Below are 19,088 nucleotides of genomic sequence, written 5' to 3' on the forward strand. Positions count from 1 at the left end.
TCGCTAGGAGTCGCTGTTTTCAAAATGGCGGAATCAGGCAAAGAGAAGGCGTTTTGTGTGATGACATTTGCTAAAACAATGTCAGTAATTACGGTCCAGCGAGAATTTCGAGCCAAGTATGGCAAGGAACCACCTCATCGACATTCCATTGCGAGGTGGGTAAAGCAATTTGAGGAGACGGGCTGCTTATGCAAGGGTAAAACCACAGGACGACCGCGTGTCTCCGAAGACACAGTGGAATCCATTTGTGCATCCTTTCAACGAAGTCCCCAAAAGTCGACAAATCGTGTTGCCATGGAATTGAACGTTCCGCAAAAAACTGTGTGGCGCGTGTTACGCAAACGTTTGCAGTTCAAGCCGTATAAATTGCAAATGGTGCAGGCTTTGAAAAAAGGTGACTATTTGAAACGACACGATTTTTGCGAATCAATGCAGCAAAGACTAGAGGAGGAAGGCTTTGCCAACAGACTGGTCTTCAGTGACGAGGCAACGTTTTACCTGTGCGGGAAGGTCAATAGGCATAATCTCCGCTTTTGGGGATCTGAAAATCCTCATGCCGTATTGGAACATGTAAGGGATTCGCCGAAGGTAAACGTTTTCTGTGCAATAACCAACCGTCACGTGTTTGGCCCATTCTTTTTCGCGGAGAAAACCGTAACAGGCACAGTGTACGCTGACATGTTGTCTGAATGGTTGATGCCACAGTTAGAAGAGAAAGTGCCCGATTTCGTATTCCAACAGGACGGTGCCCCTCCGCATTGGCACAACAGTGTACGCGAGTACCTCAACGAACACCTTTCCAGACGTTGGATTGGCCGTGCTGGAGTGACTGATCTTCCATTCCTCCTGTGGCCCCCCAGGTCCCCCGACCTCACACCATGCGACTTTTCTCTCTGGGGGTATGTGAAAGACACTGTGGTCCGACCTCCATTACCGCTGACCTTGGACGACTTAAAACAGCGCATATGTGCTGCATTCGATGCCATTACGTCGGATGTGCTGCAACGGATGTGGAATGAACTGGACTATCGCTTGGACGTCTGCCGTGTCACACGGGGCGCCCATATCGAACATCTCTGAAGGTGAGACAAAACTTTGATAATTTATCTGTCGATACGTAGCTGTAGTTTGGTTACAATAAACATACATTCGTCTAAAATTAATTTTCTTATTGGCCTATTCATTTTGACTAACCCTGTATAATGTAATACAATATACTGTATATACATATAATATTTATAATATTATAATGTAATCTATCTAAATAAAAATGTAATGTTCGTTTTGTGCTATTCACAGAACTCAAAAACCACTGGGGCAATTGGCACCAAATTTGGACACAAGACACCTAACAGTCCAATTTATGTTCTCCACTCAATAATAATAATAATAATAATAATAATAATGAGCTGGAAAGAACTTACCCCCCCCCCCCACAAGGTTAAATGCCTAGATAGAGCCTGTGTTCAAAGAACCCCCTCCCCCGCTCCTGCACGAGGGGAAAAAACCCTGAGAGAGAGAGAGAGAGAGAGAGAGAGAGAGAGGCGGCACAAGAGAGGGAAAGGTGGCCGATCTATCCCTCTGGCTACCCCTGCCTTTCTTCCCAAAGGATTGAGAGAGAGAGAGAGAGAGAGAGAGGGAAGGAGGGAGGGAGGGACAGAGAGAGAGAGTTCTCCCTCCTTTCCTTTCCTTTCCTTTCTTTTCCAGAATCTTGCCTGGTATCGAGGTGAGGCTGACCGGACATTGGTCATTGTTTGGGTCATCCTTTTTTCCCTTCTTGAAGATTGGGACCACATTGGCCCTCCTCCAATCTGCTGGAACTTCTCCCGTTCTCCAAGAACTCTCAAAGATGATTGCCAATGGTTCCGAAATGACTTCCGCTAGTTCCTTCAGTACTCTTGGGTGGAGTTGATCTGGCCCTGAAAGGGGACTTGAACTCATTTATAGCGGCCAGGTATTCCTGGACGACTTTTTCCCCAATGTGGGGTTGGATGTCCTCTAATCCCCCATCCACTCCATCTTGCTGAGGTCGAAGGTGACCTTCTTTTTGTGAGAAGACCGATATAATAATATCTATATGTCTCTAAAGACAACAACAGTAATAATTCCTATATAATATCTTTGAACTGGGTTATATGGCAGTGTGGACTCAGGTAAGGCAGGGCCCTTCCACACTTCCATATAACCCATTGGCCTCCAGGAGACTGAAATGGGCCTCTCTTAGGTTGACACTTTGCCACTTCCGTTGAGTATTGATAGCTTAGAAACCAGCTCTTCCTCTTTTCTTTCTTTCCCTTTTCTCCACAATGAGCCACAGCAACGCATGGCTGGGTACAACTAGTACAATATAATACTACTAATAATGTATTATAATTATATATGTTATATTAAATGTAATGTTACTAATAATATTACAATACAATGGTATAGTACAATATAGTAATATATAATATTGGTATTATACTATGCTAATCTATATAAATAAAAATGGAACGTTCGTTTGTGCTCTTCACAGAACTCAAAAACCCCTGGACCAATTGGCACCAAATTTGGCAGCAAAACACATTCTTATCTGATCTATGTCTTCCAAAGAAAACAATCTTTAAAAACAAAGGGGAAATAACTTTAATATCCCCCCCCCCCCCAAAAAAGTACTTAACCGAGCATTCTCCAAAGTCCCTCTCCCCAGCACGCGCGCGAGAAGCCTGAGGCACCAACCGTGGAGAGGGAAAGGGGCTGCCTCGCCTCGCCATGGAGTCCCTTTCAAGCAGGAAGGCAGACTCCTCTTTCTTTTCGGGAGGGGAGAGATTGAGGAAAGGAAAGCGGGAAGGAAGGAAGGAGAGGCGGAGGGCAAGTCCTGGCAGAGGTTTGAAAGGAAAGCCTGGCTGCCACTCAGGACCGTGGGGTGAAGGGAGGATGCCAACCCCTTACAAACTGCCACAGAAGGAAGGGAGGGAGGGAAAGAAAGGAGAGAAGACAGGAAGAAAAGGACTGGTGAAGAGAAGGATAGGAATGGAAGGAAAGGTAGAAGGAAAGAAAGAGGAAGGAAGGGAAAGGAGGCGGGGATGGGAGAGGAAAGGAAGGAAGGAAGAGAAAGGAGAGAGGAAGGAAGGAAGGAAGAAAAGAATTATTATTATTATTATTATTATTATTATTATTATTATTATTATTATTACGGAGAGTCTAAATGGCCATCTATCAGGAGTGTTTTGCTGTGCTTTTCCCTTATGGCAGAGGGAGGTCGGACTGGATGGCCCTTGGAGGTCTCCCTACTCTAGGATTCTAATAATAATAATATTAAGCAGAGTTGACATCGAGGGCCCCCGCCCCCAAGTTGGGTTGAACTGCAGCAGAGAGTTCCACAGTTCCTGGAAGCCACCATTGGGATAAACTGATGAAATGTGCCCCAACAGACAGCTCAAACTAAGACTGCGTTCAACCTCTATTACTTTCCCCAAGCCCTGACTTTGTATCTAATCTATATCTATATCTAGACCTCTCATGACCCACTTTACGTCATGGTGTGGTTTCACTGTGGATCGAGCATGGATTATGGGACTTGCAGTATCTTGGCTCAATTCTTGAGACCACTGCAACCATCATCCAATTTCCGATAAGGACCAAACTTGGCACACCGGGTCTCCACACACCGGGTCTCCATGATGCACTCTACATCCTGGTGCGGTTTGGAGGATGATACACCATGGACGATGGGACTTGCAGTTTCTTCACTCACTTGGTGAAACTACTGAGACCCTCATCCAATGACTGATGAAGACCAAACTTGGCACACAGAACCCCCATGGCCAACTCAACATTCTGGTGAGGTTTGGGGGAGAACAGACTATGAATGATGGGACTTCAAGTACCTCCAATCACTTCCCATGACTGCTGCAACCCTCATCTAATGACCAATCAAGACCAAACTTGGCACACAGAGCCCCCATGAGAAACTCTACATCCTGGTGCTGTTTGGAGGAGGACGGACAAGGGATGATGGGACTAGCAGTACCTTCACTCACTTCCTGAAACCACCATGACATTCATCCAAATACCAATAAAGACTTAGTTTGAGGACCCCTGCTTTAAAGCATAGGTTCTTTTTATTGGGCCAAAACTAACAAAATGAAGTTCAACAGTGACAGATGCAAGATACTCCACTTAGGCAGGAAAAATAAAATGCAAAAATACAGAATGAGGGACGTGTGAAAAAGATCTTGGAGTCCTCGAAGACAACAAGTTAAACATGAACCAACAATGTGATGTGGCAGCAAAAAAGGCAACGGCATCCATAGGAGTCTAGTGTCTAGATCCAGGGAACTCAGCTCCTCCTTGTCTCCTGCCTCCCCCCCCTCCCCCCCACCAACTGCTGCTCTGGGCCAGAGTGAAGAAGGGTTTGGTGGGAATTGATCTTGAGCTTTGGAGTTGTAGTTCACCTACATCCAGAGAGCACTGTGGACTCAAACAATGATGGATCTGGACCAAACTTGGCACGAATATTCCATATGCCCAAATATGAACACAGATGGAGTTTGGGGGAAATAGACCTTGACATTTGGGAGTTGTAGTTACTTGGATTTATAGTTTACCTACAATCAAAGAGCATTCTGAACCCGACCAAGGACAGAATTGGGGCAAACTTCCCACACAGGACCCCCATGACCAACAGAAAATACTCAAGGCCATCCAGTTCAACTCCCTTCACCAGGGCAAGAAAACGTAATCAAAGCCCTCCTGACAAAGAGCCATCCAGCCATAGACATAGATAGATAGATATGATTCACACACACAAAGATATCGTATCATAGATTTGAAAGGGACCCTTAAAGAAGGACAATTCTATGTTGCATATTCCAGAGGAGGCAAATCAGACACTCTCCACATCAACACTGACCAAGAAACAACAAGAAATACTGTTTACTAGGCTTGGGCAATCCATGGTTCTAAATGGTTCTAAAGTACTTACAAAACTAAAGTTCTGGTGGTGAAAATTTCAGAACTCTAACAAAACTTTCAAAATTTAATTACTGTTTCATTATTGGTGATTTTAATGACAGAACCAATTAGGAACTGCCATTTATCATGAAATTTTGAGTTTTGTTAGAGTTTGTAAGTACTTTAGAACCATTTGGAACCATGGATTGCCCAAGCCTACTGTTTACCCACAATTACATATATTAGAAACCAACGCTTTGTCATTACTTTATTTTCCAGATCACCAGGCTGGGCCACAGCAATGCCTGGCAGGGGACGGCTAGTCCGTAATAATAATAATAATTATAAGTATATTGTATTGATTGAATCTACTGCTGTAAACCGCTCTGAGCCAAAGTCAAATAAATAAATAAATAAATAAATAAATATATTATAATAACAGATCATCGACCTTTAAATGGTATGCGGATGCTTTCCTCTTTATCCTCTTTGAGTCTCCTGCAAAAGAGCCAAAGTGGGGCAGAAATAAAGTCATAATAATAGTGTTGTATTGCCAAAGGCTTCCATGGCCGGAATCACCGGATTGTTGTAGGATTTTTCGGGCTATATGGCTCTGTTCCAGAAGCATTCTCTCCTGACATTTCGCCTGCATCTATGGCAAGCATCCTCAGAGGTTGTGAGGTCTGTCGGAAGTAGATCTGGACAGAGAACCAGCATGGCCAACTGTGAATACTGGCTGGGCTTGGGGGTGACTGCCCTGGGACTGTGGGAGTTGTAGTTCACCCTGACCCAGAGAGCGTTTGAACCCAGCCAGGGAGCGGCCTGGCCTAAGCTTGGCACACAGGCCCACCCTGCCCAGCTGTGCGTCCAGGCCTGGCGTGGGGGGGGGGGGGGGAGGCCTGGCCCTGGCTCGCTCCTGGGAGTGGGAGTCCGCCCTTCCGCCTGGCCCTGCCTTCCCTCCTGGGCGAAGCCTTCCTCCCTCCCTCCCTCCCTCCCTCCCTCCCTCCCTCCGCCAAGGCAGGCTTCAACTCCTCAAGAGAGAGAGAGAGAGAGAGAGAGAGGGGCTCCTTCCTCCTCCTCAGGGGGACCCCTCCCTCTTAGCCCACCAAGAGGCACACCGAGAGGCCCCCCTCAGGCTCCCCAGGCAGGAGAAGAGAACCCCAGAGACAGAGAGAGACACACCTTCTCAGGAGAGACACCATCCAAAGGATCCAAGGAGGAGAGAGAGAGAGAGAGAGAGAGAGAGAGAGAGAGGCTTCCTCCTGGAAAATGGCGGTCGGACCGGAAGGGGCGGGGCCTGCAGTGACGTCGCCCTCCCCAGCCGCGCTCCTGATTGGCCGCCCTCTGCCGGGGCTCATTTGCATCTCGGAAGGGGGCGCCCCCTGTCGGCCTCTCCCCTCCCTCCCTCCCTCCCTCCGGGACTCAGTTCCGCGCAGGCGCAGTCAGGCCGCCTTCCCTCCTCCTGGGCCTGTTCCCTTCCTTAGCGGCCGCTCCGAGGGTGCGCTTCCCGGCCTGGCCACTGGGGGGCAGCAAAGGGCAGGAAGGAGGAGGGAGGGGCGTCTCCAGGCGAGCGAGGGCGCCTTCCCTTCTCCGCCAGAAGGGGGCGCCCCAGGGAGGGAGGGAGGGAGGAGGGGCCAGGAGGGATGCCCCGCCCACTTCCGGCCTCTCTCTCTCCTTCCGCCACAGACCCAGGGGGGTCATCACTGGGAGAAGCAGGAGGGGGAGGAGGAGGAGGAGGGCCTCTCCCCATCAGACAGACAGGCATACATAATGAGACTTAACCAGAAATAGGATTCTTTAGGAATGGGAATAATAATGATAATATGGCCTGCCTGCATTGTGGGATCCTGGGAGGTGTAGTTTAGCATGGACCCAGCACTGTCTGGTTTGCACCCTTGTTGAACTAAACCTCCCAAGGGTTCTATAGCAAGAGGCTGTACTTTTGCAAGGACTTCTCTGCTAGATCACACCGGGGACTCACCCCACTGCAACCATGCAATGAAGGCATGTTTTGGCACCGCTCCAAATTGCATTGGCTCCGTGCTGTGAGCTGCTGGGATCTGTAGTTCATCGCGGTCTCATGGCTCTCTGATAGGGGATGATGCAGGGTGAGCCCCACTCAAACTTCCTCAGCTCATTGCTATGGGATCCTGAGAGCTGTAGTTTGATAGAGGAGGCGAAAGGCCTTAGAAAACTGCACCTCCCAGGTTGCCATAGCACTGAGCTGCGGCAAAGGTGTAGTTTACTTACAGACTTGCATGGGAGGCTGGGAGTTGTAGTTTGGAGAGGTACCCGCACTCTTGGGCATAGCAGGCGAACGGCCTTGTGTAAAGGACCCTTACCTTTAGCAGTTAGGATGTGGGCCTAGCAAAGCCCCGGTGGCCATTTTAGATTAGAGAAACAGGGAGACGCCATCTTAGAATAGGTTTTCCCAGAGGAGGCGTGTCCTAGTCCAGGAAGCCAAGAGTGCATGACCAGGATTGGTTAAGAATAGGGGGCGGAGCCTAACATTCAGATAAGGAAAAAAGTGTACTTTTTGGATCCAAGGCTTGAGTTTGGCCGTTGGGATTTGTCCGTTGGGAGTTAGGCAGTTGGTTGATGTTCCCCGTTGGATAGTGCTAGAGAGGAGAACTGGGTGAATCTTTGGTGGTATTCAAGAGCTACAGAAATAGATGGCAAGAATATTGAGAGTGGAACACGACCCTGTGTGTGTGTGGCCGGTTCTTGATCCCTGAGGTAGGCTAGGCCAAAAAGTTATTGGCTAGATTCCAGTAAGGGGGGAATTGTGTTGGGAGTTAGTATCAGCTATTAGTTTCCTGAGATAATCTCCTGTTTGGTTAACATCAAGATTTGAACCCAGAACCCATCTAAGAATTGTACATCCAACGTAACCAAAAGCGTTTGCGCCATTGACTTACAGAAACCACTACGCATTTGTACCAGAAGAGTTTAAGCCTGTTAAATAAACGTTTTATTATTGTTAACACTTTATAACAGCCTCAGAGTGAACATCATTGTGATTTAAACCCTCTAAAGAAAACAAACACTATTGTTACACAAAAGGATGTTACTAAGTATACTCTCCACATGCAAGTCAGCCTGATGATCAAACAAAAAGGTGGCAGTGAGAACAATTGAAGAAAGTTTTAAAAATCTCTCACTTCAGATGTAATTCAAATATATATATATATAGAGAGAGAGAGAGATACACACACACACACACACACACACACATAGTTATATCTTTCCCTGTTTTATCAATCTCCCTCCTGCGAGAGTCCATTATAATTGTTGGCAACTTGTGGGATTCACTATTTCAGAATTCCCTGTTCCTTCTCCCTGCAAAAAGTAGTTCCTTGGTGTGGAAGTTCCTTATAATTTGGTGAAGCAGCGTTGGGTTTATTCTTATAAATTCAAACTATTTAAAATCTCTCTCTACTACCTGGCCTTCTTTCCTGCGATTCCTTATACCTTGCGAGACTACAACACCCAAGATGATATTATTATTATTATTAGCCATGGCAAAATAATAGATTAATGATATTCCAGGTTCAGCCCCCATGGCCATTCCCCTTGCTGCCCTCTGGTGGACATGGGAATATTGCACTTGCCTTGAGATTCTGATCTGCAGCCCTTTGCTGCCACCAAGTGGCCAAGCGGGGAAGCACGCCCTTGAGCTAGAGAGGCGCCCCTGTGCTGCCACCATGGAGACCAGTCTTTCTCAGCCTTCCTAGTGCCACGTCCCCTTATTAATACAGTTCCTCATGTTGTGATGACCCCCAACAATAACCATAACATTACTTTCATTGCTACTTCATAACTGTAATTTTGCTATTGTTATGAATCGCCATGTCAATATCTGGCATGCAGGATGTATTTCCATTCACTGGACCAAAGTTGGCACAAATACCCAATACGCCCACATTCAAATACGGGTGGGGTTAGGGGCATTGATTTTGTCATTAGGGAGTTGTAGTTGCTGGGATTTATAGTTCACCTATAATCAAAGAGCATTCTGAACCCCACCAATGATGGAATTGTACCAAACTTGGCACACAGAACTCCCAAAAGTAACACAAAATACTGGAAGGGTCTAATGGGCATTGACTTTGAGTTTTGGAGTTGTAGTTCACCTACAGCCTGAGAGCACTATGGACTCAAACACTGATGGATCTGGACCAAACTTGTCACGAATACTCCATATGCCCAAATGTGAACACTGGGGGAGTTTGGGGAAAATAGACCTTGACATTTGGGAGTTGTAGTTGCTGGGATTTATAGTTCACCTACAATCAAAGAGCATTCTGAACCCCACCAAGGATAGGATTGGGCCAAACTTCCCACACAGAACCCACATAACTATGTGTTTTCTGATGGTCTTTGGCAATCCCTCTGACATCCCCTCGCTACCCCTCCAGGGGTCCCAATCCCCAGGTTGAGAAATGCTCATCAATAGTGTCTAATACATGAAACTACAACTCCAAGGATATTAGTATCATTATTAATTGCCATGGCTCAATGATAGGCCAATGATAGTTCAGATTTAGCCCTCATGGCCATTCCCTTTGCTGCCCTCTGGTGGACATGAGAATATTGCACTTGCCTTGAGATTCTGATCTCTTCCTATCAAAGAGTGTCTGGTCCTCCCTCGGCTTGACAATTCGTACATTCCTTTCACTATCACTATCACTATTTGGCCTTGGCTGTTCGACCTTTTCCTCGGCCTATTTTTCTGTTAGCATTGCAGCATCTTTGCCTTGGGAACCAACTATCCCAGAATCCCCAGGCTCACTCTGGCTAATTGTACTCTCTTGACCATCATCTCTAGACACAAACCCCTGAGACTCAGCAGAAACCTGATCATCTAACTCAGACACTGGAACCTCTGCAGACTCATGGTCATTCTCCTCAGAAGCCTGAAGCAAAGAGACAACCAGAGGCTGAGCCCCTAAAGCCACCTACGGACCCACCGCCAAGACACAGCACTTGGACGACCCTCATCCTCGGGCTACGAGGGATCGCATAAGTAAGTACTGAGCCTTGAGCTGTATGCCCTATTCAATAATATATTGGAAGGAGGATATTTCCAACAGGCAAGAGTTCCTTCTCCCACCCTGGACTTTATTCCAAAGGTGTATATATATATATACACACACACACACCCCACTTACCACACTTCCAACAGAACTCTGAAGAAATGTCAGGAGAGGCGAAATGTCAGGGGAGAATGTTACCAGAACCTGGCCATACAGCCCAAAAATCTCACAGCAACCCAGTGATTCTGGCCATGAAAGCCTTCGACAATACCAAATAATTGGTTTATACAGTAAAGAAGACAATTATGCTGGGGAAAGTGGAAGGTAAAAGGAAGAGGGGCCGACCAAGGGCAAGATGGATGGATGACATCCTTGAAGTGACTGGACTGACCTTGAAGGAGCTGGGGGTGGTGACGGCTGACAGGGAGCTCTGGCGTGGGCTGGTCCATGAGGTCACGAAGAGTCGGAGACGACTGAACGAATGAACAACAACAACACAGTAAAGATGATGTAGAATGGAATGATAGAGTAACTTTATTGTCGTTGTACACGGCAAAACCAAATCAAATGCTCTCCTCTGCACACATCACAAAACCAACACACCCGTCCCTCCACACCCCAACCACCCCCACCCAGCCCCCAATGCAACATCAATGCAAAACTGCGGAGTCTTGTATAGTTACAGCTCCAGGATAAAAGCTATCTCTCAGTCTGCTCTCTCTCTATTGAAACATATCTCTCTCTCCATTAATATTATATATTGAGAGTCTTATATGGGGTGGTTTAACCTCTGGCTTGCTAGTTAAACTAAATTACTGTGTCACAAAAGGATGTATTTCTAAAAAGAGTTTCACCAACATGAAAAGTATGGAAAGCTCTATCTGGGAAACTCTCTTTGGAGTCAAACAACACTGTTCTCTCCAATGTGAATTCTGTCTATATAGATTTCAACTCCCAGAGAAGTTTTTTCCACACACAATGTGTTTATAGGGTTTCTCTCCCAGTCTAAGTCCTTTGATGTGAATGTGGACCTGAACTCTGAGTGAAGCTCTTTCCACACTCCAGGCATTTATAGGGTTTCTCCCCAGTGTGAATCCTTTGATGTGAACATAGACTTCTACTCTCAGTGGAGCTCTGTCCACAGTCCAGGCATTTATAGGGTTTCTCTGTAGTGTGAGTCCTTTGGTTTGAACATAGATTTCCACTCTGAGCGAAGCTCTTTCAACACTCCAGGCATTTATAGGGTTTCTTCCTAGTGTGAGTGATTTGGTGTGAACGTAGACTTCCGCTCTGCGTGAAGTTCTTTCCACACTCCAGGCATTTATAGGGTTTCTCCCCAGTGTGAATCCTTTGATGTGAACGTAGACTTCCACTCTCAGTGAAGCTCTGCCCACACTCCAGGCATGTATAGGGTTTCTCCCCAGTGTGAGTCCTTTGATGTTTATGAAGATCTGAACTATGAGCAAAGCTCTTTCCACACTCCAGGCATGTATAGGGTTTCTCCCCAGTGTGAGTCCTTTGATGTGAACGTAGTCTTGAACTATCAGTGAAGCTCTGCCCACACTCCAGGCATGAATAGGGTTTCTCCCCAGTGTGAATCCTTTGATGTGAATGTAGACTTGAACTATTAGTGTAGCTCTGCCCACACTCCAGGCATGAATAGGGTTTCTCCCCAGTGTGAATCCTTTGATGTGTACGTAGACTTCCACTCTCAGTGAAACTCTTTCCACACTCCAGGCAGTTATAGGGTTTCTCCCCAGTGTGAGTCCTTTGATGTTTATGTAGATCTGAACTATGAGTGAAGCTCTGCCCACACTCCAGGCATGTATAGGGTTTCTCCCCAGTGTGAGTCCTTTGATGTGAACGTAGTCTTGAACTATCAGTGAAGCTCTGCCCACACTCCAGGCATGAATAGGGTTTCTCCCCAGTGTGAATCCTTTGATGTGTACGTAGATTTCCACTCTGAGTGAAGCTCTTTCCGCACTCCAGGCAGTTATAGGGTTTCTCCCCAGTGTGAGTCCTTTGATGTGAACGTAATATTGAACTATCAGTGAAGCTCTGTCCACACTCCAGGCATGAATAGGGTTTCTCCCCAGTGTGAATCCTTTGATGTGTACGTAGACTTCCACTCTCAGTGAAACTCTTTCCACACTCCAGGCAGTTATAGGGTTTCTCCCCGGTGTGAGTCCTTTGATGTTTATGTAGATCTGAACTATGAGCGAAGCTCTTTCCACACTCCAGGCATGTATATGGTTTCTCCCGAGTGTGAGTCCTTTCATGTGAATGTAGACTACCACTTTGAGTGAAGCTCTTCCCACACTCCAGGCATGTATAGGGTTTCTCCTCCATGTGAATCCTTTGATGTCGCTTCAGATCACCCCTTTGAGTGAAACCATTCCCACATTCCAGGCACATAAATGCTTTCTCCTTCATGTCAGCCATGATCTGGGTGTTTGATTGCAATACTGTCTTCTTTTTTCCTTCCTTATCTGTATGTGAGGTCAAGATTTCAGCAGGACCCTCACCTAGCGAGAAGTTCTTCTTCCTATATTATTGATTTCATTGCTGCATCCAAGGGGTGGCTCCATAGAATCCTCATTTTCCTGGTTAAGAAAGAAGCAAAAGATTAAAAATGAAGACAAGAATCTTTCTTGACTTCCACGATTCCCCCTTTCCCTTCATGGGTCATGTTGAAAATGGAAACACCCAGAAATGCAAACATCAGGGTCTTCAGAGGTTCTGTTGGACAATGAAGCAAGTGGAGTGTCTCTATCCCTGTGGAAGAATGTCCAGGGTGGGAGAAAGAACCCTTGTCTGCTTGAAGCAGGTGTGAATGGCCCAGCATTCCTGCATTTTCAAATAAGATTCTGTGTCCAGCACTCAGAAACAGGAGAACTCCAGACAGCAAGCAATCAGGTGCCAGTTAACACCTCCCAAACAGAAGGTGCCTCCAGGCAACAGAGGCCAGGCTGCCTCTCTGCAGATATCCTCACTGATTGACTCTGCAGACTTCATGGCTACTCCAATGCTAATGCAAGCTTGCTCATTGCAACATTCACCCTTCCTTCAAATAGACAAGGGTTCTTTCTCCCGCCCTGGATATTATTCCACAGGAATATATACTGCCAAGAGAACCCCTGAAGGTGCCATTAGTCACAGATGCAGGGGAAACTCCAGGAGAGAATGCTGCTGGAACATGGCCAGACAGGCCAAGAAATGAACAGCAACCCAGTGATTCCGGCCATGAAAGCCTTCAACAAAACATTATTCAAAACATGCCTCGTTCTGAGATATTTCTCCCCCAGCTGCCAGTTAAAGGTCTGCTAAAGGGTGAAAAATTGTAACTTTTCCCCTGGTCAGGGAAGCCTTTCAGAAGCAGGAAACATTTGGGACCTCTTGGAGACCATGTGAAGGTTTCATTCTGCCTTCCTTCTTTCCTTTCTTTATTGTTCTTTCTTGCCTTCCTCCTTTGGGAGGGGGAAATATCATATAGAGGCGATTTGCCCACTCTGTCCACAGGATGGCAGCACAGAAGCGCCTCCAAGGCTCAATGGTGCACTTCCCTAATTGGCCACTGGATGGCAGGAATGGACTGCAGATCAGAATCTCAATCTTCCCTTGCCCACAAGAGGGTGTCACGAAAATTTAATATGCAGATTTGATCAATGTGGATTTAATATGATGTGTGGGAATGACTGGAAGGATGAATAAATGGAGTCAATAATTTTGGAAACACCAGTAAATCACCTGCCTGCTGGATTGTAATTAAATGTCGCTAATAAGAACTGAAAAGAAAACTGATAAAAACTGAACAGTGATAAGATACATGTTTACAATGTTAAGAAGGAAATCAACACAAGACTAACAACAATCAAGAAGAGTCAACATCTGGCTAGGACACTGAGATGGAGCCAGGATGGAAGAGGTCTATCGTTCATTTACAACTTTGGGACGACATCAGCAGAATACTCCTATAAAAGACTCAATCTAATAATGCCAAATTGTGACAGACCTGAGGAGTCTGGTTCACCCGCCATGCTCTGCTCCATGGGAAGGAGAGAGGTGGTGTACTCGGAGAGTGGCAGATTTGTAAGGGGGCTGTGATGATCCGTACCTCATAGGCCGAAGTGGGAACCTAAGATGTCAGTAAGCCGGCCTCCATTTTGAGAGGGTAAACCAGGGAGGCAGACATCTTGGGAGTATTAGAATAGAAGAGGGGAGGAGCTGGAGCTCTCTCTGGATTGGTTAAGGCTGAATGGAAGGACTTTAGCCGAGAGAGGGAAAAAGCTGTCAGCTTGTTAGGTTTGTCTGAGGAACTCACTGCTACTGTGACAGGGTAGAGTGAGGGATCTTGATCACGTTTAAGTTAGGAAACCTATTTCAGAAACCATTTAGGAATAGTTTGCCTCTGTAACCATTTCAGCTTGTGTGCCTCGTTGAAGAAGTTAGTTGTTTGTTCAGATACATTAATAAACATTTCTCTAGTTCAACGTTTAAGCAGCCTCAGCGGTGATTCATTCTATAAGAATATTTCCAGTGGTTTTTATCATCTTTACAACTCAGTCATTTCAGAGAGCCAAAAGGGAGAGCTGGTGCGTTAGTTTTCCCAAATTCTTTGGGTGGTGGCAGCAACTGTATCAGAGTAATCACGTTACCTCAACAATCCTCTAAACGCTCCGTGCCAAGAAATATATCCCATATAATGGGTGTCCAGCAACGAGATCTATTTTGAGATCTTACTTTATTGATCCTAGAAAGAGGTGCCAGTAGGCGGGATATATTGGGGGGGGGGGGGAATAATCCTCCGGGATCTTCTCATGATTTCGTTATAGGAGTGGTCTGGTCACTTTGGCCTTCTCTCTCAAAGGAAGAGCAAGAAGTGTGCTTTGGAGTCTTGGATTTTGTGCAGGGAGTCAGGTTCTGCTGTATGGAAAACAGGGATCTGGTCCTCGGCATTGTGCTTAGGGAAAGCAGTTTTGAAGTTATGGAACTGTGCGTTGGCAGGCTGCAGGGAAGCAGGAGGGAGTAAAGGATGTGGAAGTATTTGGATGAATGGTGATGGATGCATGCATGTGTGTGCGAATGGTGATTGAAAATGTAATTCCCCTTTATTTCTCTGATGAGCCAATGTAACTGTAAGTTGTTTGCAAATCTACTGTAGGACCTGCCTATCTTTGTGTCACTACGAACCTACATGATCTTCGTCTAGGAACAGCGGTTCTCAACCTGGGGGTCGCGACCCCCTGTGGGGTCGCCGGACCATTTTCCGGGGGTCGTGAGGGTGCTTCGGTTGGCCCTGCCCCCTCCGCCTCATCAAAATGGCTGCCGGCCTTGTGCCAGCGAAACAGCCAGACATTGCAGGTCAGCTCCTCCGCCTCCTGTTCCCATAGGGCTGCAGGGAGTCCGGAGGAGGAGCTTTGAGGCAAAGAAGGCGCACGAGGGCGAAGGCTCGCACACCCAATGATGGAATTCAACCAAACATGGCATACAGGACTTCCATGACCAACAGAACACACTGGAAGGGTTTGGTGGGCATTGACCTTGAGTTTGGGAGTTGTAGTTCACCTCCATCCAGAGAGCACTGTGGACTCAAACAATGATGGATCTGGACCAAACTTGGCATGAATACTCCATATGCCCAAATATGAACACAGATGGAGTTTGGGGGAAATAGACCTTGACATTTGGGAGTGGTAGTTACTGGGATTTATAGTTCACCTACAATCAAAGAGCATTCTGAACCCCACCAAGGACAGAATTGGGGCAAACTTCCCACACAGAACTCCCATGAAAGACAGAAAATACTCAAGGCCATCCAGTCCAACTCCCTTCACCAGGGCAAGGAATCGTAATCAAAGCCCTCCCGACAAAGAGCCATCCAGCCATAAATATAGATAGATATGATTCACACAGGGAAAGATATAGTATCCTAGATTTGAAAGGAACTCCTGAAGAAGGACAATAATATGTTACATATCCCTGAGCAGGGAAACCAGACACTCTCCACAAAGAAACAACAAGAAATACTGTTGACCCACAAGCATAAAAAATTACATATATTAGAAACCATTACTTTATTCACCAGACTGGGCCACAGCAGCACATGGCAGGGGACGGCTAGTCCAAAATAATAATAATAATATATTATTATTATTATTATTATTATAGATCATCATTCTTTAAATGGTATGCGGATGCTTTTCTGTTTATCCGCCGGAGAGCCAAAGTGGGGGAGAAATACCATCATAATAGGTAAAGGTAAAGGTAGTCCCCTGACATTAAGTCCAGTCATGTCTGACTCTGGGGTGTGGTGCTCATCTCCATTTCCAAGCCGAATAGCCGGCGTTGCCCATAGACACCTCCAAGGTCATGTGGCCGGCATGAGTGCATGGAGCGCCGTTACCTTCCCGCCGGAGCGGTATCTATTGATCTACTCACATTTGCATGTTTTCGAACTGCTAGGTTGGCAGAAGCTAGGGCTGACAGCGGAAGCTCACGCCGCTTCCCGGAATTGAACCTGCAACCTTTCGATCAACAAGCTCAGCAGCTCAGTGCTTTAACCCACTGTGCCACTGGGGGCACCATACAATCATAATAAGAGGGTTGTATTGCCAAAGGCTTCCACGGCCGGAATCACCGGATTGTCGTAGGATTTTTCGGGCTATATGGCTCTGTTCCAGAAGCATTCTCTCCTGACGTTTCGCCTGCATCTATGGCAAGCATCCTCAGAGGTTGTGAGGCCTGTTGGAACTAGATCTGGACCACGCTTGGCACACAGAGAACCAGCATGGCCAACTGTGGATACTGGCTGGGCTTGGGGGTGACCGCCCTGGGCGCCTGGGAGTTGTAGTTCCCCCTGACCCAGAGAGCCCTTGAACCCAGCCAGGGAGAGACCAGGCCCAAGCTTGGCATTCAGGACCACCCTGCCCAGCTGTGCCTCCAGGGCTGGCGTGGGGGGGAGGCCTGGCCCTGGCTCGCTCCTGGGAGTGGGAGTCCGCCCGCCTGGCCCTGCCTTCCCTCCTGGGCGAAGCCTTCCTTCCTTCCTCCGCCAAGGCAGGCTTCTCCCTCCTCCAGAGACAGAGAGAGAGAGGCTCCTTCCTTCCTCCTCAGGGACCCCTCCCTCCTCAGTGGGACCCCCTCCGCCCACCAAGAGGCACACAAGGCCTCCCTCAGGCTCCCCAGCCAGGAGACAATACAAGAGAGAGAGAGAGAGAGAGAGAGAGAGACATCCAAAGAGATATACACATACAGACCTTCTCAGGAGAAGAGAGAGAAGGCTTCCCTGGGCGAGAAAGGAGGCTTCCTCCTGGAAAATGGCGGCCGGACCGGAAGGGGCGGGGCCTGCAGTGACGTCGCCCTCCCCCGCGCCCCTGATTGGCCGCCCTCTGCCGGGGCTCATTTGCATCTGGGAAGGAGGCGCCCCCTGTCGGCCTCCCCCCTCCTTCCCTCCGTTCTGCGCAGGCGCAGCCAGGCCGCCTTCCCTCCTCGGCCTGTTTCCTTCCTTCCTTCCTTCCTTCCTTCCTTCCCGGTTTCCGCTCCGAGGAAGAGAGAGAGAGAGAGATCCGGAGGGAGGAGGGGGAGATGGGGAAGGGGGGGGCTGGCTGGCCTTGGGGCTGGAGGGTGCGCTTCCCGGCCTGGCCACTGGGGGCAGCAAAGGGCAGAAAGGAACGGAATCCCCAGGCGAGGGCGCCTTCCCTTCTCCACCAGAAGAGGGCGCCCCAGGGAGGGAGGGAGGGGCCAGGAGGGATGCCCCGCCCACTTCCGGCCTCTCTCCTTCCGCCACAGACCCAGGGTTGTCCTCACTGGGAGGAGGAGGCTCATTTGCATCTCTGAAGGAGAGAGAGAGAGAGAGCTGGAGGGTGCGCTTCCCGGCCTGGCCACTTGGGGGCAGCAAAGGGCAGGAAGGAGGAGGGAGGGGCGTCTCCAGGCGAGCGAGGGCGCCTTCCCTTCTCCGCCAGAAGAGGGCGCCCCAGGGAGGGAGGGAGGGGGAGGGGCCAGGAGGGATGCCCCGCCCACTTCCGGCCTCTCCCCTTCCGCCACAGACCCAGGATCCTTCTGATGGCACACCAGGAAGATCTAATGAGAAACTCAATGTGCCTGGCTATGTTCCCAGTGACCATCGGTATGCCCTAGAAGTACTTTAATTCCCCCAAAATAAAACACTAGAGACAAGACTAAATTCAACAATTGTTTACTAAATAATCAAGGTATCAAAGTGCAGTTTGAATAGTGAAATATAAACCCTGAGGTAACAACTATGATTTCTATGAGGTAAATATCACTACTAACTATGGCATATTCTACAATCTATAAACACTAATGCAGGTATGGCTATTTTGTTGTTCATTCGTTCATTCGTCTCCGACTCTTCGTGACCTCATGGACCACCCCACGCCAGAGCTCCCTGTCGGCCGTCACCACCCCCAGCTCCCTCAAGGTCAGTCCAGTCACTTCAAGGATGCCATCCATCCATCTTGCCCTTGTCGGCCCCTCTTCCTTTTGCCTTCCACTTTCCCCAGCATCATTGTCTTCTCTAGGCTTTCCTGTCTCCTCATGATGTGGCCAAAGGACTTCAACTTTGTCTCTAGTATCTTTCCCTCCAGTGAGCAGTCGGGCTTTCTTTCCTGGAGGATGGACTGGTTGGACCTTCTCGCGGTCCAAGGCACTCTCAGAACTGTCCTCCAGCACCACAGCTCAAAAGCATCGATCTTCCTTCGCTCAGCCTTCCCGAAGGTCCAGCTCTCACATCCGTAGGTGACTACAGGGAAGACCATGGCTTTGACTAGGCAATGGATCTTGGTTGCCAGTCTGATGTCTCTATCTATTCTTTATTACATATACTATAAACTCTAAGGCAAATATATTCTAATCTATAAACTTTGGCAAATATAACTATTCTATGGCAAATATGTGTTATCTATGAACTCTCTATCTATAAGGCAAATATGTATTATATATGAAATATCTATAAGGCAAATATGTATTATCTATGAACTATCTATCTATAAGGCAAATATGTATTATCTATGAACTCTCTATCTATAAGGCAAATATGTATTATCTATGAACTATCTATCTATAAGGCAAATATGTATTATCTCTGAACTCCTTATCTAT

The 19,088-nt window shown here is 47.5% G+C and overlaps 1 pseudogene; it reads right to left on the reverse strand.

Moving 5' to 3' along the window:
• Positions 1–10,446: 10,446 nt before the first annotated feature.
• The window catches only part of LOC132768285 (zinc finger protein 850-like), a 43,244-nt pseudogene continuing 34,602 nt past the window's right edge, over positions 10,447–19,088 (reverse strand).

The sequence above is a fragment of the Anolis sagrei genome, chromosome 8 (genome assembly GCF_037176765.1).
Source record: "Anolis sagrei isolate rAnoSag1 chromosome 8, rAnoSag1.mat, whole genome shotgun sequence".
Lineage (NCBI taxonomy): Eukaryota > Metazoa > Chordata > Lepidosauria > Squamata > Dactyloidae > Anolis > Anolis sagrei.